The sequence below is a fragment of the Macaca fascicularis genome, chromosome 1 (genome assembly GCF_037993035.2).
Source record: "Macaca fascicularis isolate 582-1 chromosome 1, T2T-MFA8v1.1".
In the NCBI taxonomy this organism is placed as follows: Eukaryota; Metazoa; Chordata; class Mammalia; order Primates; family Cercopithecidae; genus Macaca; species Macaca fascicularis.
The window spans coordinates 187,099,362-187,122,937 of NC_088375.1; the positions used below are offsets into that span (position 1 = coordinate 187,099,362).

The 23,576-nt window shown below is 48.6% G+C and overlaps 1 long non-coding RNA gene across 2 annotated transcripts; it reads right to left on the bottom strand.

Moving 5' to 3' along the window:
- Window positions 1-2,887: 2,887 nt before the first annotated feature.
- On the bottom strand, window positions 2,888-19,907 carry LOC123568736 (uncharacterized). 2 transcript variants are annotated; one of them, XR_006692222.3, is made up of 3 exons: window positions 19,453-19,907; window positions 13,664-13,703; window positions 2,888-4,190 (listed from the first exon to the last, which is right to left on the bottom strand). It is a non-coding gene; the product is annotated as an uncharacterized lncRNA (long non-coding RNA). The 2 variants fall into 2 exon arrangements; XR_012420451.1 differs by lacking the exon at window positions 19,453-19,907 and adding an exon at window positions 6,029-6,233 and having other exon boundaries at window positions 3,880-4,190; window positions 13,664-13,730.
- Window positions 19,908-23,576: the final 3,669 nt, after the last annotated feature.

Here is a 23,576-nt window from a genome sequence, read left to right on the forward strand (position 1 = left end):
AGATCAGGCCTGTAATTCCAGCACTTTGGGAGGCCAAGGCTGGAGAATTGCTTGAGCCCAGGAGTTCGAGACCAGCCTGGGCAACATGCCAAAATCCCATCTCTACCAAAAAAGATACAAAAATTAACCAGGTGTGGTGGTGTGTGCCTGTAGTCCCAGCTATTTGAGGCTGAAATGGGAGGATTACTTGAGCCCAGGAAGTAGAGGTTGCACTAAGCCAAGATTACACCACTGTACTCCAGCCTGGGCAACAGAGCAAGACCCTGTCTCAAAAAAGTTAAAATTAGAAAAAATGTTTAAATCATAACAGTTCTCACCAAATCAAATTATTCTTCATCTTAATAGGGATGAGCCATTTAATTTTATTTTTAATAATAAAAATGTTCTGTTTTCATTACACAAGGGAGCCTTTCAAAATTCACATGGCTACTACCATGTCTCACTTGATGACTTACCAGATTCTGGAGGAACCCGATGTGAGTATTTATACAAAGCCCCCTGGTGATTCTGATTTGAGAATTCTGATTCTCATGTAATTTCTGAATCTAGAATCAGATATCTGATACCTATCATTCTTATGTGATCTCATCTCTGATTCTGAGATTCTAATTGAGAATCACTGATGCTGCTTTCTGAGAATTTTTGCTTCTGTAGATTTAAGCAATTTCTCTGTGTGTGTACCCTTACACATATGTTCCCAGAAGCTGTGAAGGTGCATATGCTACACACATGTGTCTCTGGGGGTGGGTGCCTATGCTTCTGGGCAAATGTGTGTGACCGTGCCTTTGTGTCACGTTTGTGTAAATGAGGAGATATGTGTGCTTGTGTGTGGATGTGTCCTGTGCCTGCATTGATGGGCTTGCCATTTTCTGAAGCCTCCAACAGGGAAGGAGTTTCTCTGGAGGAGGAGCCCATCAGGCCCCTGAAATGCCAGTTGAGCAATCTCTGGGCTCCAGAACTGACAGAGCTTCTCTCCTGATTGGAGAAGAGGGACAACAGATTTTGAGCATAAACACAGATCTCTGTGCTGAGCATTCTAATTCTGCAAGTCAAGTAGAGAGCCCGTGCAGCCGCCTGCTAATTAGCTACCCTGGGGAAAAAATTGCCTGTGTTGGAGTGGATAATGTGTTTGCCTGTTTCCGTGGGATCCTTGACCAACTGAATGCCCCCACCTCCCTCTACCCTCTCCCGTGGGCCTGTCTTCCTGCACCCCCAGCTCGGAAAGATGGTGCAGCCTGTGCATGCCTCAGCTCCAGTATGTCGGCTTTTTCAAACAGGCCAATTGCTAAGCAAATGTCATTTGAGCTGGAGCTTGGAAGGCTCTCAATGAGATAAATGATCCATTTGAATAGATGAAGATGGGTCCCACACTGGATGAAGATGAGCTAATAAAGTTCCCGTAATATTAAGCACAGGCTCCACGTCCCCTCCCCAGGCAAACTGCACCCTCAACAGCAGGGGCTCTGCCACAGCACAGGACAAATCCTCAGGTACCTGCAGCTGAGGATCTCAGGCTTGACAGATCCCCAGTCCTAGTGAACCTCTGAGTCCCTCTGCCTGGGTCCCTTTGGCAGTGCTATGGGCTGGTGGGTGCAGGAGGCTTACCATACTGGGCTGAGGGGTAGCTGCCTACTGTGGCTCAAGTCATGGCCTTCCCATGCTTGTATACACACGTGTACACATGCTACACTCACCTGTAGTCTGAGCCCTTGATTTGAACCTCTGGTACACTCTCACGTGTAGAAAGGTCCGTACACAGAGGTGTACAAATATCTATAAACCTCCATACCTCCATAAGTAGACAATAACACCTATACAATGTACAGGTTCACCAGCTGATAGAGATATGAACTATACAGATATCAGATATAGATACTGTTATGGACTGAATGTGTTCCCCTAAAATTCGCATGTCAAAGCCCTAACCCCCAGTGTGATGGTATTTGGGGTTGGACCCTTGGGAGGTAATTAGATTTATATCAAGTCTTGAGGGTGGGACCCTATGATGGGATCCATGTTTTTATAAGATTTCTCTCTCACGCTCGCTCGCTCGCGTTCTCTCTCTCTCTCTCTCTCTCTCTCTCTGCCTCCTCCCACTTGAGGATACAGGGAAAAAGTGGCCATGTACAAGCCAGGAAGAGTCCTCACCAGAAACCAAATCTGCTGACACCTTGATCTTGGACTTCTCAGCCTCCAAAACTATGAGAAATAAATGTCTGTGGTTTAAGCCACCCAGTCTGTAGTATTTTGTCATAGCAGCCTGAGCAGACTAAAACAGATATGCACTAGGAATGATGCTTGCGCACATTTGCACATATTCACTCACCCATCAATAAATATTATTGCTACACTCCTAGAGACATACCGGAATGTGTGCGTACTGCTCCCATTACTGCTGACTCTTATGTATGCAACTCTTACCGCGGTGAGCATTTCACAGGCTTCCTCTCACTTTATTCTCAGGATATCCCCAAGAGGGAGACATTTATTACCTCTATTTTATAAAACAGGAGGCTAAAATGAAAGGTGCTCAGGGTTGGTTGCACAGCTGCGAAGTGGTAGAGCTGGAATTTGAACTCAGGTCTGCCGACTGCAACGTGCATGCTCTGTCGGGATCATAAATAATCCAGCATTCAGAGCTGGGGGACAGGAACCTCAGTAGGGTCTAAGAGAACAATCCTGGCACTCTTGTGAGGCCGAAGCCTGCATTCCCTAGGGCACAGGACTTGTTCGGCCTAGCACCTTATGACTCACTTACTATAATTGGGTACAGCTGTCTCCCAGAGTGTGGCAAGGTCTTCCCAAGTGCAGATTCACAGGCATCTCTGAAACCATTAAAGAACTGGCTTTCAACTTTTGTTCAAAATAATGACCATGAGAAGAGTAATAATATAAACTGATTTTAATATATGCCCAGCTTAAATGACAAGCTCTGCTCCAGTATTGATATTTTCTGCCAATACAAAATTATTTTATTCTTAGTACAAAGTTTCTTATCAGATGCATGCTGCTATGTGTTTTTAATTAATAATGAGATCATTTAATGGCCCATTTGCCCCTGATTTCTAACTGTAGCACCGACTCCCACAGCCAGGTCCTCTCGTTGACAGTTATCAGGTGCCAGGGTGTGTTCCGGTTTCTCAGGCCCTGAACTCCCTATGTCCAGCTCCTCTGAAACCTGCCAACCCCATCCAGAGCTGCCCTGGGAATATTTTGGACTCTCCATCAACCCTGGGCTGTAGAAGGGCCTGGGGCAACCCTATGGGCACGTCACACTCCTCCATCCCTGGACTAGCACCCTGGCTGGCTCCCCAGAAGAAAAATGAAGGTCCTCCTGACAGGCAAGCATAAATATTTTCTTTTCCAGCCTCGTTCAGATGGGGATCTTTGCTGTTAATAAAGTGGCAGCTGGCTATCTGGGAGTGTCTGAACGTGGCCTTCTCTGGCAAACAGCGCATCATCCATCTCTGTCCTCACCCTGTCAGATGACAAGACTTTGCTGGCCTGCTCCTTGTTGGAATGTGCCTTGGCTGGCAGAAAGCAGGCAGGAAGCATTTGCAAAACACCAGTTTCATCTTCTCTCTGTGGAGGGGCCGGGAGGAGCGAGCTGAGTTTGCTGCTCTTGGCAAGCCCATCTATCAGGAGTGTGGCCATCGGGTGCCGGGCAAGGCTATTTATTTAAGCCTCACATCAGGCAGTGAGACTTAATTTATGGGGACAGGAGGGAGGGTGTTGGAGCAGGCTGGGTCTTCCCACTTTGAAAGGTGCTCAGACCAGAAAGGGCAACAGCACGTAATGGGAAATCGTGCTGTGCTTCGTAGCATGTGGCCTGGAAATGGAGTTGCAAGGCCCGGAAAGGTTTTGAAATAACATTGCAGGTTGGAGCCCTCCCTGCCCCCACCTGGAAATAGGTGTTAGGATGGAAAACAGGGCACCTCGCTTCACCCCTCATCACCAGCCAGGGCTGTTGAAATGAAAACAAAAAATTCTTCCTTAAAAGAAAACGTATTTTCCAAAGTTCTGTGAATTTTCTCTTGACTTCCAACTTCACAAAAGGCTGAGTGAAGTCTTGGAGCTATGGAGCTTGCTTGGGGAACCAAGGAGGAAGCACTGTGGGGGTAGATATCACCAGCCTCCAGGCTGGTGCTGTTCAGGTTTGTTCATCCACACAACTGGTGAGCAGTAGGCCTCTGGATGGTGAAAAGATACAAAGATTTAGGGTCGCCTAGGCCTGGGCTCAATTCCCCCACTGTATTAGGTTCCCAAGGTTACCTGGGGAAAATTATTCGACCTTTCTGTGTTTTAGTTTCCCCATATGTAGAATGGGGACAGTAATACAGATGTCTGTGGATTGGTATAGGATACTATTGAAGCCCGCCCATGACAGTGCCCATTATAGCACTTCCTCACAATCAGTGCTTGGCAACATGTTGAATTTTGTTGAAGGAGCTCACAGAGGTTTCCCATTGCCTGCAGAATGGGGCAGAGCTCTCACTTTTACAGTCAATACTTTCTGGGATCTGATCCCAACCAATCCTCTCACCTGGCGTCCCAGGATTCTCCTACTAAAATTGGTGTGCAGGGCCTGAGCACGCCCTGTCCATTCACTCTACACCACGGCACCCCCAGCTGCTTGCCCATGCCGTCTGCACACAGCACACCCTCGCATAGCCTCCCCTCCTCATTGCACCTTCCGTCCGGGGGCCCTGTCATCAGGGGTGGCGAGAACTACCACTTACGAGTGCGTGTTGTGGGTCAGACACTGCACGTGTGTTATTTTAGATCTGTATTTTACAGGATCAGGAGAAATAGAGTCAAGAGAAAGGAAAGGGAGCACAGTAAGGAATTTCCAGTAGTCAAACAATACGGTCAAATTTACCATAGAGGAAAGACCGCTGTGAGCCAAAGAAGAGATTGTGGAGTAGGGGAGGAGGCCAAGTGTCAGGGAGGAGACTGGGAGTCAGGGAGGAGGCCGGGGGTCAGGGAGGAGGCCAAGTGTCAGGGAGGAGGCCGGGGGTCAGGGAGGAGGCCAAGTGTCAGGGAGGAGGCTGGGGGTCAGGGAGGAGGCCAAGTGTCAGGGAGGAGGCTGGGGGTCAGGGAGGAGGCCGGGGGTCAGGGAGGAGGCCAAGTGTCAGGGAGGAGGCTGGGGGTCAGGGAGGAGGCTGGGGGTCAGGGAGGAGGTTGAGGGTCAGGGAGAGGCTGGGGGTCAGGGAGGAGGCTGGGGGTCAGGGAGGAGGTTAAGAGTTAGGGAGGAGGCTGGGGGTCAGGGAGGAGGCTGGGGGTCAGGGAGGAGGTTGAGGGTCAGGGAGGAGGCTGGGGGTAGGGGAGGAGGCCAAGAGTCAGGGAGGAGGCCGGGGGTCAGGGAGGAGGCTGGGGGTCAGGGAGGAGTCTGGGGGTCAGGGAGGAGGCCAAGTGTCAGGGAGGAGGCCGGGGGTCAGGGAGGAGGCTGGGGGTCAGGGAGGAGGTTGAGGGTCAGGGAGGAGGTTGAGGGTCAGGGAGGAGGCTGGGGGTCAGGGAGGAGGCCAAGTGTCAGGGAGGAGACTGGGGGTCAGGGAGGAGGCCGGGGGTCAGGGAGGAGGCCAAGTGTCAGGGAGGAGGCTGGGGGTCAGGGAGGAGGCTGGGAGTCAGGGAGGAGGCTGGGGGTCAGGGAGGAGGCTGGGGGTCAGGGAGGAGGCTGAGAATCAGGTTCTTACCTTATTAAATTAAAATTTTAAAAAAATTAGCCAGGCATGGTGGCATGCATCTGTAGTCCCAGCCACTCAGGAGGCTGAAGCAGGAGAATTGCTTGAACCCAGGAGGCGGAGGTTGCAGTGAGCCGAGATTACGCCACTGCACTCTAGCCTGGGCAACTGAGTGAGACCGTCTCAAAAAACAAAAAAATCTGACCCTGCAGGCCCTGAGATTCTCCAGGTTAAAGTCACAAACACCCACCCTTTCTGAGACTAAAGTCTGGGAGATGCTAAGATGGTAGCAGTGGTGCCCACCTCAGGATGCAGAGGGCCTGACCTCAGGATGCAGAGGGCCTTACCTCTCCCCACCCAGGATCCCAGCAAGGAAAGACAGCGAGTGTGGCTTTCGGATGGAGAGGAGAGGCTGGGTTTGAGAGTTTGCTTCATTTGTTCATTCAGTGCGTATGTAATGCGCAACCACTGTGTGTCAGGCTGGATTCCAGCTGCTGGAATACAGTAGTGAACAAAGCAATACGAAATCTCTGCCCTCCTGGAGTTTACATCCTAGTGGGAGAAACAGATCATAAACTAATCAGAAAAAGATACAGTGTTAGATAAGGATAAGTGCTATAAAGAAACATCAAAGCAAGGGAATGGGATATCAAAGGATAGGGTCAGTGACAAAATTATGGATACAGTAGCCACAGAGGGCCTCGCTAACAGGGTAACTTCTGAAAGAAGACTAGAAAGAAGCAAGAGTGAGCCCCGCAGACGTCTAGGGGAAGCATCCCAGGCAAAGGGAATTAGGAGCACCAAGGCTCCAAGGCAGGAGCGTGTCCAGAATGTGCCAGGAGAGGGTAGGGCCTGTGGGGTTGGAGGGGGCGCAAAGGGAGAGGATTAGGAGAACTCAGAGGGGTACGAAAGGAGCTGGGTCAAAATGGGCCTTGTCTGTCTCAGGCTCCTGGAGGTCAGGACTCTGGTGCTGGGACTTTGGGCAGGCCCTTCTCCAGCTGATTTCTCCCAGTGGAGGATACGTGTGGAATAGATGTGATTGTGAAAGCTTTGAGGATTATGCCATGTGCAGAACACAACTCAGAACCCGTGGCCAGGTGCGGCGGCTCACTCCTGTAATTCCAGCACTTTGGGAGGCCAAGATGGGTGGATCACCTGAGTTCAAGACCTGCCTGGCCAAAATGGTGAAACCTCATCTCTACTAAAAATACAAAAATTAGTGGGGTGCGGTGGCGCATGCCTGTAATCCCAGCTATTTAAGAGGCTGAGGCAAGAGAATCACTTGAACCCAGGAGGCGGAGGTTGCAGTGAGCTGAGATGGTACCACTGCACTCCAGCCTGGTGACAGAGCGAGACTCCGTCTCAAAAAAAAAAAAAAAAAAAAATTTGCCAGGCATGGTGGCATGCATCTGTAGTCCCAGCCACTCAGGAGGCTGAAGCAGGAGAATTGCTTGAACCCCAGGAGGCAGAGGTTGCAGTGAGCCGAGATTATGCCACTGCACTCTAGCCTGGGCAACAGAGTGAGACTGCCTCAAAAAACAAAAAAATCCGACCCTGCAGGCCCTGAGATTCTCCAGGTTAAAGTCACAAACACCCACCCTTTCTGAGACTAAAGTTTGGGAGATGCTAAGATGGTAGCAGTGGTGCCGACCTCAGGATGCAGAGGGCCTTACCTCTCCCCACCCACCTGCTGCTCCTGCCCCCTGGGAAGCAAGAGAGGGGCTGACTTCAGGCCACACTGGCCTCTAGGCCTTGTGTCCACAAATACTGTGTCACACAGCTTGGGATCTTTTCCTTCACAATGAATTCATCTTCATCCATCATTCCTTTACTTATTCTCCCCAGTATTCATTTATTCATGTACATATTCATTTCCTCCCTCATCCTATTTGTTTACTCCTTTCTTCACTCATACACATATTCATTTTCCTCCCTCCTCACATTTATCACAAGAGTAACTAAATACATAACAGATTGTGCAACTCCTGGTGTCTGCCTGACTTCTCAGCTACAATGTGAAGGATGAGGGCAGGAAGCATGTCTTCTTCACAGCTGTGATACCAGCATCTGGCCCCATGCAGAGCCCATAGCATGTGCTCTATAAATGGATTTCTGCAGCCATCCATTCACTGCACATGCATTCATTCTTTAGACATTCCTCAAACCTCCGTGGGTACCAAAACCTGGGCCAGACATATTTCAGGAGAAGAGGGAGAAGGAAGAAAATGTAGGATAAATTATCCCAGCCCCTGTCATCCACCATTCCCTTCATCCATCCAATAAACATTTACTGATGACACTTAGTACCGAATCCTGAGCCGGCGACTGCTTATGCAACTGCTTGCATAAGGATGATCAAGGGAAGGCTGAGGCTGAGCCGCAGCTGGGCCTCAGAGAATGGGCAAAATGTCAGGAACAGGGAGGAGGAAATGTAGCTAGGGGAGAGGGAATGGCAGGAACAGAGGTTTCCATGAACCTCACCCTGCCTGGTGGTTAGGGGACAACTGCTATCAAGATAGCTTGGGGCAAGTCATGGAGGCATTTAATTACTAGGCATGAGAGTTTGCGGGGCTCCAGGGGAACTTGATCTGGGCCTGTCATTTCCAGGTGTGAGAAGGCAGGTGAGGCAGGCAGCACTGAAGGTTTCAGGTTGGTTGCTGCTGGGCAGAGTATGATTTCCTGTTTGCCTAAAGAGGAGGAAAAGGCCTTCGAAAGATAGTGAAGATTCCCCAACAGGCCACACAAGCCCAAAATGGCTCGGACAAAGCTTTGTGATGACTTTAACGCAAATGAACTAAAAGTACATGGATTAAATTTTCCTCCCCAAACTACATGAGCTGTGGAAACAGAAAGGTGCGTGTTTAAGTGTAGGCCCCTGGAGCTCTCGTTGAGCCTGTCTTAGCGCATTGACACACCGTGGACGCGGTTAACTCTACAGGTGCCACAGTTCCACCCAACAGCTTTGGACCTAATCAAGGATAAAGGGGTCTCAGCCCTCTAATGCTGCAGCTCCCCTCCCCAAATCTTCTGTGCCCTGGCAGGCCCTGGCAGAGATCCTGGGCCCACTCTTGGCCTCTTTGACCAGGCAAAATTTGCTCCTGGGCCTAGGTCTTCAAAAAACACCAGCTCCTTCTGGCTAGCCGGGAAGGAGAGTAAACACCAAATAATAACAAAACAATAGGTATAATTTTAATATTTATTCCTTCACATGTAAACACATTCAGTTAACAAAACACTAAATCAGTATCTCCTTTGACCCTCATCAGAAGCTGAGGGGATAGTTGGCTGGGGCGGGTGGTGGATTATTATCCCCATTTTACAGATGAGGAAACTCAAGTCCAGAGAGGTTAAGTGACTTTTGTAAATGTCACACCTCTGCTACAGTGCTCTAATGAGCCCACTGCACCAAACTTCCAAATTGGTAAGATCATGGCGTCCTTTTTCAGTGAAGAGTGTGCCCCAAATGTAAACAGACTTTATCTTCCTTCATCTCCCATGATTCCCAGTAACTACATGGTGTTGATGGTCTGCCATCATTTTAACGAAATGGGGGCCTGAGGCTGGGACAGCAGGCAGGCCGGCCCCAGGTCAACCAGAATCAGTGTCAGGTAAGTGGTTCCTGTGGTTCTGCAGTTGAGATGGGCCCTAAGAAGCTGTGGTCTTTCCTCCCATCTCATGGTAACCTAGGGGTTAGAGGTAAGGCTACAGTCTGCAACCGAGGTCTGGACTCAGCCCAGGCAATAACCAGAGACCAGGTCTCCTGGCCCCAGCCCAGTGTTATTTCCACTCTACCTGCCCTGACACTGACCTAGGGCAAGGCCCTCCCAGTTTTTTCAGCCTCCCTATCTGTAGCGAGAGGGTGTGGGAGAGAAAGCCTCTAGGGCCCCTTCCAGGGTCCAGGCTGTAGCTGTGAACAATTCTGAGCTCAGGATGTGAAGGCGAAGCATGAGAGCAGGAAGTTCCAGGCTCCAGGGGGTGGGGCAGGCCCCGCTAGGAGAGGCAGAGGGCACAGAAGCCACCCCTGACCGACTTCACAAGATAAGGCCCACCCTCACCTCCCCACTTCCTCCTCTCCAGCTCCAGGGTCTCCTTTGCTTCCACATCTTGTTGACTTTTGAATTTACAAGGTGTGCCAGTTGCCAAGGTCCCCAGTTGATTACACCCCCGGACCTGCCTTAGGAAAGCATCCTCCTCCCCAAGCCCCCACCAGCAACTGGGAGGTGGGGCTGGGAACACAAGATGGGATCTCTCAAGTGCTGGAAAGAAATTAAAGAGGAAACTTATCGAAAAGAGGACAGAAGAGAGAAAGCAAAGGTAAGTTCCATTCTGGAAAGGAAAGGGGGAGGAGCCACATGCAATTTTATAGCCATGTTCTGAAACTCATGACTCTTGACCAGGTCCGACTCTGACCGTGGGGGAACGCTCAGGTGGGGTGAGGAGCTTTATGGTGTTTGCTTGGTTTATTGGCTTTGTGGAAGAGGATATGAGGGCCCAGGCAGTTCTCTGGAGATAGGACCCCTCAAGGAAAGGCCAAGATTTATGGTTTCCGGAAACCCTCAAGGTTACTGGCCTAGGCCTAGGCTTTCCTTGGTTCCAGGGATTTAAGGGAGGGAGGGCCTGGAGGTAAAGAAAATTCCAAATCATGGTGAGAATCATTCCCCAAAAGACTTTATCTTCCTTGTCTCCCATGATTCCCAGTAACTACATGGTGTTGATAGTCTGCCATCATTTTAACAAAATGGGGGCCTGTGGCTGGGAGAGCAGGTAGGCTGGCCCCAGGTCAACCAGAATCAGTGTCAGGGGAGCAACTCAAACCCGTTTCTCCTGGTTCCCACTCCAGGGTGCTTTCTCTCTGGGCTGTTTATACTGGAGTGGCCTTTGGCGCCCAATCAGAAAATACCTGAGTCACACTGGCTAAAAGAAAAGACGTATTGCTAAGGGCTCTGGCCTGGAGTCACCTCTGTGTCACCACATGCAGGCTTGGGACAAGAGCCATCCATCACTGCTCAGCAAGGTGGCGTAGGTGTTCCCTCGCACAAGCATGTGACTACACCAAGGGTGCTTGACCTTCCGGGAAATGCTCCTGTGGACACTATCCGTGGCCAAGTGGTTCTGGAAACAAATGTTTCATTGACAACCCTACTTCACAGGCATAAGAGGCTGGTTCCTGACACGGCCTTCCAGTCTTCTATGGACCCTGTTAGCAGGATAAATTTTATTTCTGAGCTTAATTAGGGGACATGCCATAAATATTCATGCAGCAAAATGAGCCCAGGCTCACAAGTGCAGCTGCTTCCCGCTTGGGGGAAATTAACATTGTTTTCCAGCCATGAGTAATGAGGCGCCACTGCTGGAGAGAGGAGCCTTTTCAACAGCCTCTCTAGGACAGAAAGGGAGAGCCACACTCAGAGGCACCCGCACCCTGGGAGCCAGCCTGGCCCCCGCAGACCCCTCTGCATCTCCAAATGAGGGGCACAGCTGGGCTCCTCTGGGGCTCAGTCCTGAAGGGAGCCCCCACCAAGGTACTCAGCAGAGCAGACGATGCATCAAGAACAGGGATCAGCAAGCTATAACACAAGGGCCAAATCCACCTGCCACCTGCTTTTGTAAATAAAGTTTTATTGGAACCCATTTGTTTAGATATGGTTACAACAGCAGAGCTGAGTAATGTGACAGAGACCTTATGGCCTGCCAAGCAAAGGAAAATATTTACAACCTGGTCCTTTGCAGAAAAGTATGCCCTAGAACTGTTTCATCCTGGACATTTGTGATTATTAATATAAGTCCCATAATCTCAAATTCTCTGTAACCTTAGGAATATTGAATGGTTTTGAAGTCTCATGGTTTTAGAATCTTCTGTGCATAGACTCTGGAACCAGACTTCAATCTCAGCTCTATCACTTCCTTAGCTGTGTGACTATGGGCAAGTTACTTAACCTTCTCTCTGCCTCAGTTTATTTATCTATTAATTGGGGGTAAGAATAGTACCTAGCTCATAGTGTTGTTAAGACTGAATGAATATTTATAAAGCCCATAGAAAAGTATTCAGCATAGGATAAGCTTTAAGTAAGTACCTGTTAAATAAGTGGATTCAATCTCCTGTAATTTCAAAATCCTCAAAGAATAGGATCTTAACCTTCCCCTACAAATGTCAGCCTGTAAGATCTTAGAATCTAAGCTGTGACAGGGAGAGCCCCCAACTTTCTGACACTGTACTAAATACTTCATGTGCATTATCTCATTTAATCTCCAAAACGACTCTTGGAAGTAGGAATTACAGGTAATTTACATATAAGGAAACAAACTTTGCAAAGGTAGGAGACTAATCCAAGGTCACAGGGGTAAATTGCAAAGCTCAGACAGGAGCCCAGGGTACCTGACTCCAAGCCTACCCTACCCCTCACCCACTGCCACAGTCTCTCCTCTGTACCTGTCACAGCGTCCTTCAGCCTCTGCTGGGCACCTGCTGTGTCGGGGAGCTCACTGCCCCTGGAGACAGCCAGCTCCGTGGCTGGAGAGCTCACACTGGGATCTGCTCTTAACTTACTTTTGCTCCTCCTAACCCCCTTGGTCCTAGTTTGTCTCTTTGCAGCTCTGAAGAGCCCAGGCAAGAGACCATGGACACTTCTGGGGACATCTCCCAACTTGCTGGGAGCCAGCAGCAGCCTGGGCCTCAAGCATTTGCAACAAACTAGACCCACGAAAAGACAGAGCTCCGTAGCTTTGGACAAACCATGCCTCCAGCAAGCCCTCCCTGGTACCAACAAGAAGCAAGGACTCTTCTTTCTCCTTAAGATTCCCAACATCCCTGCCTGAACCATCACTCGATGAGACAAGAGCCATGTCCTCATCTAAGTCTTGTCATAATACTCCTAGGACTCTCTAAGCCTTGTAATCTTTCTTCTTGCTGTCAGTGTTTTGAGATCTAGTCTGTCCTATGGTTCTGCAGCATAATGAAGCTCATCAAGTGCTGGTAGCATTGCTTTTATCCTCCGCATTCTTGACCTAGTAGGTCAAGAAAGTATTACCATTCCCATTTATAAGATGATGTACCCGAGACCCAGAGGGGAGGAGGAACAGAAAGAAAAAAGAAATTATACTATAGCAGAACCTTCTGGTACCAGGCCCTGTGCTAAGCCCTTTGTCTCATTTCATCCTAACACATGTAGGTGCTCACCCCACTTTCCAGGAAAATGAACTGTGGCTTCTAAAGGAAATCCGACTTGTTCTGGGTTCCATAGACAGCAGGAGGAGGAAGACATTGATCATGCATCTACTGTGTGCTAAGTACATTCATACACATATATGCCTTATTCTGCCATCACACATACACAAAACCCGAAGGTGGGTCTTTTTAATGCCTGCTTGCCAGATGTGTAAACTAAGGCTCAGAGGCTGGGGTGGCTGTCCCAGGGGAGAGGAGCTGGGCCCCAGGCCTCGCTGGTGTGGATGAGGCACTCTTGCCCGACCCCAGCAGCCGTGGCAAGACTCAGACCATATCCTTTCAGGGAGTGGAAAAGGAAACACTGGGCCTTTTTACAGGGTTTCCATGTGCATGACCGGGAGCCCCTAAGGATGGCCGATCTGCCACGGATGGGAGGAATGGTTTGTTTTTTCTGTGGGCCACTCTGGAGCCTTTCAAAGGTGTGAAGTTCCATGGCCAGCAAAAGCTGATTCTACTGGCTATCCAGAGCAGGCCCTGCCTGGGCCCCAGCCCCTGCAGCCCCCACAGTCCCCACAGCCCCCACAGCCCCCCGCAGACCCCGGTCTCTTCATGTGCCGCCCATGGGAACTCCCTCCGGCCCACCTGGCCTCGCACACGCTGAAAGGCTGCAGAGTGACAGGCCGGCAACTGGACTCTGATGTTTATTCACCAAACACAGAAACAGCCCTCCAGGCTCTCCTCCACCGTCCAACCCTCTGCTACCTCAGGGAATAGGGGTCACCAGCCCACTCCCAGGCCAGGATCCCAGCACACTCACCTCTGGAGACCGGCCACAAGGAGGAGCATCCAAGCTGCTCCTGCAGGAAGAGAGACTCTGGTTAGACACAAGGAAGAACCAGCTGCCACTGAGGGACATTCAGCTCAAAGAGAGAAGAGGAATCTCCTGAAGTGCCGTGGCATCTTGGTAAGGACGACCTGGGCTCTTTGTAACCCCTGGGATGAGGAGGGGTGAGGCTGCATGATTCCCAAGCCCCACTCTCTACCAATTCTGACAATGTCATAATTCTGAGGTTCCACGGCATGAGACAGGGGGTCAGACTGGACCACAGGATCATTTCTAAATGCTTCTATCTCCAGAGCTGCCAAGTGATTGACGGGACAAGGCTGAGCAATTGTGTTGGAGAACTGCTTGGTTGCTTTCCTGTACATAGTCAAGGAAGTTGCACGGTCACTTTATAAAAACGGAACTGCTGGTATTACTGTTTTTCTGTTGTTCCTCTCCCCCCTACCATTTTTATAACTGAACTGATTGCTTTGATTGGACTGGCCTGTTGTTCATCTAAACCAACCCCTTGCTGGACTCAACTGACAGGCTGTTTGTCGGCCACAGTCAGCTGTGGATGTGGAGCTGGTTGGTGTGTAGCTTTCCAGATTACATATTTTGACTAAATGGACTGGTCTGAGCCCTGCAATCACCCCAGCCCCACTCCCCAACCTCACCACCAGCCTTGGCCTTTCCAGAGAATTGCAGTTCCACGAGTGTCAGGCATAAATCCCGGCCAAATCCACCATGAAAGGACACACAATATTGTTACGGGTTTAAAACTGGGATTCAAATCAAGAAGGCAGAAAGCCCTGATGGAGGACCTGTTGTGCCCTGCAGCCTTGCCAGGCAGTCCACGTGGGCTGGACCGAGCCTGCAGTTCTGACCCTCGTCCGTGTCAGGGGATTGCTGAGCCCCTAGCACAGCCCTCTCACTTGCCTCTTTAACTCACTTCCTTTCATTGCTGACAGGTCCACCAACTTTCAATGGAGCTGTGGCAAGAGCTACTCACCCGCCCACCCCCACGCCCATTCACCCTGCCCACCCCTCCTTGGCCTTTCAGGCTCACAGTGAAAGGGACTTGTCCAGAAATCGGGGATTTACCATTGTGCCCTTTGTAAAGACTCTCCATTTCCCTCAGCCCCACCCCTCCCATCTCCAGAATCAGTAGGGGTGGCCCCTGCAGAGCTGCAGATGGATACAATAGAGCACAACACACCCAACACCCTTACTTAGCATCAGGGCTGAGGCCTCAGAAACTCAAACTTTGTTTCGGAGCCGGAAGACAACCTCTAGATTTCTCCTGCCTCCACCCACTCCCCATTTTACAGATGGGGAAACAGAGTCATAGAATGAGGCCTCTTGACACCTAGTGTGCTATTCCATTAGCTCATTTGCACTCCCCGTTTCTTTTCTTACTTCTTTCAGAATTGAGGAGATAATGACATTTGTCGTTTGTGTTAACAATATGCGACACCACTGAAAACTGTGTACAATGGCTGTAACCAGCAGTCTAGGAAGTTTGGGGTTATGGTTTTGTTGTTTCACATCTGAAATAAAAAACTAGAGTCATGGAAATAGCAGGTCTTGGTTGAACTGCCTCTAAAATAAATAGAACCACTCGCCTAATTTGAAATTCAACTCACAAAAAGGAAAAAGCTAAATTGTAATTTTCCTATTTCTAATATTTTTTCTCCCACGTTTAGATTATTTAATACAACTACCTATTTGTGGGTGGGCCTGCTGGGGACCAGAAAGGAGCTCTAACTCGCCCAAAGGCACACAGCATGGCAGGCAGGTTTGGCCTGACTATCCTCTACCTCTCCGGCAGGCATTTCAGTGTTGGAAAAATCTTGGCTACATTGAAACGGTATTCCTAGAACCAGTTGGGCACTGCAATTTGGTTAGCTGTGTGGCTTTGCAGTTTCTAAACTAAATGGTTTATTAAGAATAGATGTGTCAGGCCGGGCGCAGTAGCTCACGCCTGTAATCTCAGCACTTTGTGAGGCCGAGGCAGGTGAATCACTTGAGGTTGGGAGTTGGAGACCAGCCTGACCAACATAGAGAAACCCTGTCCCTACTAAAAATACAAAATTAGCAGGGCATGGTGGCACATGCCTGTACGCAGCTACTTGGGAGGCTGGGTCAGGAGAATCGCTTGAACCCAGGAGGCGGAGGTTGCGGTAAGCCAAGATCACGCCATTGCACTTCCGGCTGGGCAACAAGAGCGAAACTCCTCCTAAGAAAAAAAAAAAAAAAAAAAAAAAAAAAAAAAAAAAAAAAAGGATAGATGTGTGAGATACCATCTCATGCCAGTTACGATGGCGATCATTAAAAAGTCAGGAAACAACACATGCTGGAGAGGATGTGGAGAAATAGGAACGCTTTTTACACTGTTAGTGGGAGTGTAAATTAGTTCAACCACTGTGGAAGACAGGGTGGCGATTCCTCAAGGATCTAGAACCAGAAATACCATTTGACCTAGCAATACCATTTGATCCAGCAATCCCATTACTGGGTATACACCCAAAGGATTATAAATCATTCTACTATAAAGACACATGTACACATATGTTTATTGCAGCACTATTCACAATAGCTAAGACTTGGAACCAACCCAAATGCCCATCAATGATAGGCTGGATGATGAAAATGTGGCACATATACACCATGGATTACTATGCAGCCATAAAAAAGGATGAGTTCATGTCCTTTGCAGGGACATGGATGAAGCTGGAAACCATCATTCCCAGCAAACTAACACAGGAACAGAAAACCAAAGACCACATGTTCTCACTCACAAGTGGGAGTTGAACAATGAGAACACATGGACATAGGGAGGGGAACATCACACACTGGGGCCTGTTGGGTGGAGGGGGTGGCTAGGGGAGGGATAGAATTAGGAGAAATACCTAATGTAGATGACAGATAGGGAGGGGAACATCACACACTGGGGCCTGTTGGGTGGAGGGGGCGGCTAGGGGAGGGGTGGAATTAGGAGAAATACCAGATAGGGAGGGGAACATCACACACTGGGGCCTGTTGGGTGGAGGGGGCGGCTAGGGCAGGGATAGCATTAGGAGAAATACCTAATGTAGATGACGGGTTGATGGGTGCAGCAAACCACCATGGCACATGTATTCCTATGTAACAAACCTGCACATTTTACACATGTATCCCAGAACTTAAAGTATAAAAATAATTTTTAAAAAAAGATGTGAAAGCAGCAAAAGCAGTTGATTTCAATGCTTCATCTATGGGAAGATTGCCATGATCTCTGAGCATTTCTAACCCAGGCTGCTCCCTCCCCTATGAGGTGCTTTATGTGAACCTGGGGCTGGGAGATTCTGCATGGGAACTGAGCTGGAGAAAAGATCATTAGAGGAAGATAGCCTCGTATTTTGGCGGTCACTGCACAGACTCTGTCTTTATGGTGCCTGAATAAAAAGCAGGAGGTTTCATATTTAAATTGTTTATCTTTGGCTAGTCCTTCTACAGAGATTTGGGATGAATTCACTCCGAAGGCAAAATTTTCTAAATTACCAGGGTGACTCTGAAGCTGACTTTGTTTTGCTTTTGGTTTATTCCTAAACGTAACAAAATCCCAAGTGTTAATCTCCGGCTGATATCTAACCATCCTCCCAGTGGGGATTTATGACTGGGTGATGAGCCACCACATCTCTCTGAACCCCGATGAGGACATGGATAACATCATCAACTCATCACTGAACCATCCTCATCAACCCAGCTTTAATCACCCCCAAGACTGATAACCATCGGAGGCTGTTAATTCCCAGCAAATTATCTAATCCACATGTTGTCCCATCTGTGTAAACCCAGCCCATAAGGATCATAAAATAAATAAGCATGAAATGGCTTATAGTTTCGAATCTCGTCTCACCTAGATAGGCCAGGCTGTATGATTTCAGCCACTATCATGGCTCCCACCTCCTTCCAAGGGGGAATGGGCAGCATGAGTTCCTATGTGGGCCTGCTCGATGCTGTTTCTAGGACGGAGGCCACACACACACCCCTGCCTGTCCCTCCCGCTCTCCCTCCCATATCCCAAATGAAGCTAAGGCTTCATTTCACTGATATGTTAATCACTGAAATAGCCTTGTCCTGCAAGACACAGGCATGGTGAATTAAGATGCTGGATGATTTGCAAAACGAAAAGCAAGCTGTCCCTTGAAAAATAGGGGGCTGGTAGGAATTTGTAATGATGAGAGGCAGGCAGAGAGGGGAGACAGAAAAGGAGGCCGGCGGCTCTAGGGGATGTAAGGAATGATAAAATTAGACTGCGTTGTCTAGACATAAGCACAGGGTTACCGAGAGGTTTCGCGTGTGTGTGTGTGAATAGGACTGAGCAAGGAATAGGGCCAAATGGCCTCTAAATCCCTTTTTGCCTCTGAAATTCTTCAAAGCTATGTCTAAAAGCCTATAATTGTAAAATTCTGTAACTCATAGATCTGATACTTCTCTAGCAGATACTCTCTGATTCGAAGGTTCTGTGATTCTAAGAGTTTATAATCCGGTGAGTCTGTAATTATAAACTGCTATGATTCTCTAATTCTAGACACTATGGTTCTCTAATTCTACCATTCCATGATGTTAATATCCTGTGATTCTAAGATTCTATCAGTGTTTCCTTAATTTAATACTCCACCATTCTCAAGTTCTGTGATTGAAAGAGGTCATGATTCTGTATTTCTATAAATTTATTATTTTATATTTATAATGCTCTACAATTCTAGTATTCTAGAATTCTGATTTCATAATCCTAACATTCTAGAATTCTAATGTTTTATGCTACTAAAAATCTAAAGCATTTATATGATTTTGTAAATCAATTTTTCAAGAATTCCGACAATCTAAGATTCTAACATACTGGGTTTGTAAGATCCTACAATACAAATTTTTTTTAATTCAATGTTCTATATTTTGAAGATTAAATCTCAAGAAGTCTTAGTTCTGAAACATTAATATTATATGCGATCATGATTCCAACATGTCTCCTATTTTATGATATCATCATTACAAATACAAAGTCATTTTATCTACAAAATGCAGGAATTAAGCTGCAAGTGACGAAGAATCAAGGGACTTCCACAGCTGTCCCCCTAATCAGATTGGAGCACATCCCAGGGCCGTGGATTCTTCCTCAGTGGCAAAGGAGACCTGAAGACAGCTGCTTTACCCAGCCAGGGCTCCCGGAGCTGCCTGGGAAGACAAAGGCAAGGAAGATGGGGGCCCGGCCAGGGTCAGGCCGAGGAGTTGGCCCCATGCCTCCAGGAGGCCCCTCCTCAAAAGCCAGGTTTCCAAACATCTGCCAGCATTTGGGTCCCGATTGCTGTCCTTTAAAAGTATCCCTCTCCTTTTCTTGTTCCCCATCAAGGGCTCCCATGACAATCATTTCAAGCAGCTAATGAGTTTCAGATGGGCTTTGGGAGCCAGGGACGGATGGACGCTCAGAGAGGAGGGTTCTTAGGCGGAGTTCCATGGGCAGGGGGAGGGGTGGGGGTCAGCAAGGAGAATCTTTTGTAGCTGAAGTATTAGGGGCCACCCACCCCTCCCAGGCCTGGGGACAGAACCTGGGAAGGAGCCCGAGCCAGGATCATGCTGCTTGCTCCTTCCTGCTCGCCCATGTTTGCTCGCTGTCGATATAGAGACCCATACTCCCTTTCTAACGCCTCACCCACTGTTTTGAACTTTGATGAAATAAAAACCCAGAAGCATTATAAGAAACAATGAGGCCTTCTTGAGGCCAAGATGTGATTACTCACCTGCTAATAGAAGGGTCTTTGCAAAAGACAGAAATCGTCCTTGTTGAAATTCCATTGTCTGTGATTCTCTCCCCTTCCAGATTCACAGGAGTACATCCAGAGGCTGCTGTCAGCTCTCATGGGTGGGGTTGGCTGTGGGGTCCCTGGGGATGCCGACCCCTGGGCCCTCTGGCACCACACGGGAGCAGCTCAGCAATCCTGCCGTTCCCTGTCCTGGACTGCTCTCTCCCTTTGGCCCAGGGCTCTGATGGGGGTGACAGTGGCCCCAAAGAGCTTTCTCCCTCCTGTGCCGGTGGGGAGGAGAGGCCAGGGGCTCAGGAGAGGTGTCCCAGCCTTCATTTCCATAGCATTCAGAGAGCCCAAGGAGCAGCCCGTGCCCAGAACCTGGCCAGGATTATACAGTGGGTTCTGCAGCGTTCTCACTCCCTGGCTGCCCGAGAACTTCTGCTGCTTTCAACGTCTAGTTTAGGGATTCACTTAAATGAGCAGATCATTGAGAAAGACACACCAATGCATTTCAGGTGTGTCTTTCACCTCTGCAATGCATTGGTGTGTCTTTCTCAATGTTCTGCTCATTTGTGGAGCAGGGTTGTGGAGTGTGTGGAGTTTCACACACTCCACAACCCAGCGAGGCCATTCCCTACCAGGAATGTAGGGGGACGTTCTGCAACAGGATGTGTATAGTTCAGGGTTTGGAGGGGGGGTCTCTCCTGGCAAGAGAGACCAAACCTTATAATTAAGTAACTCTCCGTTTCCTTTAAGACATCAACAACAACAACCACGTTCTCCCCAGTTGCCTAAACAGGACAAGTCCCCGGTTAAGCAGTTCCTGGTGGTCTGTGCTCACACATGTGCAGAGAGAGAAAAAAATCTGCCTGAAAGCTGGCCTCCCTGGCTTCCCAGCAGCGGGCCACCTCCCTGCCCCGCCGCCGGCCCCTCCCCCGTTCGCAATTAGGGGTAATCTTTTGTTGCCTGGAAAGTGTAAAAATCGCCGGCTTTTCTTTTTGCATGCATAATATCCATTTCCCCTCCAAGTGCATTATTTGGTTTGGGAATTACATCTATTTACAAGAGTAGATGTTGCACAAAGGTTGTGTTTATGTGGAAAATTATATCGGTGACACGGGCTGATTGGCATGTGGAGGCTGGGAGAGCAGGCCTTCTCATCAGCTTGGAATAACAAAATGATTGTATTTTCAGCAAAGCTAATTGATCACATACCTCGCTGGGCTATCTGTTTACTCAAAGGCCATCCAGGCCCTGGGAAGGTGGAGAGAAGAGAGCCCGGGGCCGTGGTCACTGCCAGGCCGAGCCAGCCAAGGGCTGGGGTGTGAGGCGGAGACAAAGGGCCTGGACAGGTCCTCAGGTGGTGAGGTTGGGCAGGGAGATGGGCTGACTGTTCTCCCCGGGGAAACCAGGCCCGGGCTTCACACTGGTGACTGTGTCCTTTCTCCAGACCCCAGAAGTCAGTATGGGGCAGCGCAGGTGTGGGGAAGGGCTGGTTGGAGTGGGATCTGGAGCCACTGAAAAGAAAAGTAAATTCCCTTCTCTCATCCATTTGAAAAGCAGTGGGCTTTAAGCTGGTGCTGAGCTGGCTGCACAGGGCTCGTGGGAATGAAAGCTCTGGAAATCTGTCTCCGTGTGTCTGTCTTGACCGAGGGACTCTGTCTTTGCTCTTCTCTGAGGAGCTCTAGATCAGGGGCCAAGACTGGGACTAGGAGGATGCATGGGAGAGAAGGACGTTATGGGGTGGGGGATGCTGTTAAACAGTACATTCAGCTTCCAAATCTGCAGACAGAGAAACCTGAACCCAACCCTCTCTGACACCCTGCCGGAACAGATCTTGCTCCTGCCTTTGGGGAAGGAGGTGCTTATCTTTAGGTTTATGACCAAAATTCCTGGCCCCAGGCTGACTGAGCCTGTGAGAGGTCTCCTAAGAAGATATTACCTCCCCTTAATTGACCCACACTGGCCAGGCCTCTTGGCCCAAACAGCTGAAGCCACCTAAAAAAAGCCCAGAGTTAGAACTGTATTTTCTCCCCAGGGTTAAAACTTCAGTTATGTGGGGGCAGAAAACAAAGCAGTTGGATATAGTTAAACAAGTATTTGAATTGAAAATGGACAGTTATTTGAGAAACGACTTGTCCGCAAATCACCAAGAAACATTAATTTACCAGTCACTTTGCAAACATGAAGTTCCTTTGAAAACTACTGGTTAAAAACAATCTGATATCCCTCTCCTATTTTATGAAGATGGCTGGTTATTTTGCAGACTCCCAGTTGGAGTTAGTCATGCTACTAGTTACTCTTTACAAACAACTTGGCACAAGCTTCAGCTCCTGGTTTGTCAGGTTAGAACTATGATTTGGTCTTTCTTCCCATTGCTGATCAAATTCAGATTTAGTTAACTTTTCCTAACACAAAGATTAAGAAATATTTGGGGGCAATCAATAATGATCCTTCACTGATTTCCTGGAGCAAATCCTAAAATCCTCAGAGACTATTCAACCCAACAGCCTTATTTTACAAATGGGGAAACTGAGGCCTAGAATATTCTAGTCTTTGCGATCCCTGCTGGTGACATCTGAGCCAGGTTTGAGTATTACTTGCGTGTACTTGGATCAGGTGATGCTAAGTAAACTTCAGGTGCTTTTTCTCTAAGCTCAGTCATGAGGTTTTTCACCTCTACCCAGGTCTGAGTCACACAAGTCCGAATTTGGAATATTTTAGATATTGTTGTAATAACCTTCTGGTAACGCTGTGTATGTGTGTTTGTGTATGTGTGTGTTTGTCCACCAGGCATTTCAAAATCTCTGGCCCTTCTGAAAGACAGGCAAGTTTATTAATGCAGAGCTCTCCGAATTGTTTTATAATTGGAAACATTTTGCAATGAAAGAACATTAATAAAACCTGAATCCAAATCAAACTTCTCTGTGTATGTTATTTCTACTCTGCAGTCAAAAGCTTTTATTAGATTTAAAACTTTCACTGTGCTTATCTCTGGCTGTATAATGTTCTACAATAAGAAAAAAAGTCCAATGACTCTGAAGTCTGGCAAAATAATATACTTTCTTGGATGTCTCTGTGTGTTGCCAATTAGCTTTGCCGTGAACATAGGCCCCCATCCATCACCCGCCTCTGGGTGGCTGTAACAGAGACCTAATTTGTTTCATATGCCCTGTGCTCTCTGAGCCATTCACCAGTGCCTCCAACCTGCTGAGGAGCAGCTTGGCTGGAGAAGAGATGAATGACAAGAAAAACCCAAGAGGAGACAGAGAGACCGCTTATCAGAAATGGGCCCTGCTCTACTCACTCAGTGGGAAAATCCCAGCCCTTCATGCCTCCAATTCCTTCCACCCACCTCCCACCCCACCCCTCTTTCTCTTTCTCCTCCTCTTCTCCCCTTTCATGACCTAAAAGACCCAGGACTCACAGAAGGCGAGGCCTTGAGTGGAGAGTGGAAAACTTAGCCTTGTCTTCCAACTTCCAAGGGCTGGCTGCGGTCCTCTCCCTTCCTGCCGGGTTCCCACTCCCTCCCACCTACTCCTTTTACAAGCCCAACGTTTAAACCTCCAGTTCCCTAGGAATTTTATGAATGCTCAGCACAAGCCAAAATAAACTCGTAAAGAAAAAGTTTCTAAAGAAGGTCATAGACCCGTACAGCAAGTGCTAAGCGGTAAATACAAAAGTTCTTGGGGTCTTTGGGAGCTGTGGTCTGGGTGGTGGAAGGTTGGGGTCAAAAGAGGGAAAAGGGAAGAACAGGGAGAAAAAGTGAAGTTTCCTTTTCTCTCCTAGTCCTAGACCCTCCGAGTCTTTATTGCTATTATTTTGTAAAGCCTTATAGTTTGATGCCTCATTTTATTGATGCTGTAGCCCAGAGTGTTGGAGGGATTGATTCAATGTCACACAGAAAGCTGGCCCGTGCGGTGCTCTGACACCCATGTCTGCAGGCCTCCCTCTCTGCGGTACTGACACGGTGAGGGGAGGAAAGGAAGGGGCCTTGGGATCACCGAGCGGCCTGTTTTAACTCTCTAGAGCAGTGATGTCCAATAGAACTTTCTGCAATGGTAGAAATGTCTTCTGTCTGTGCTGCCCAATACAGTAGACGCTTGCCATATATAGCT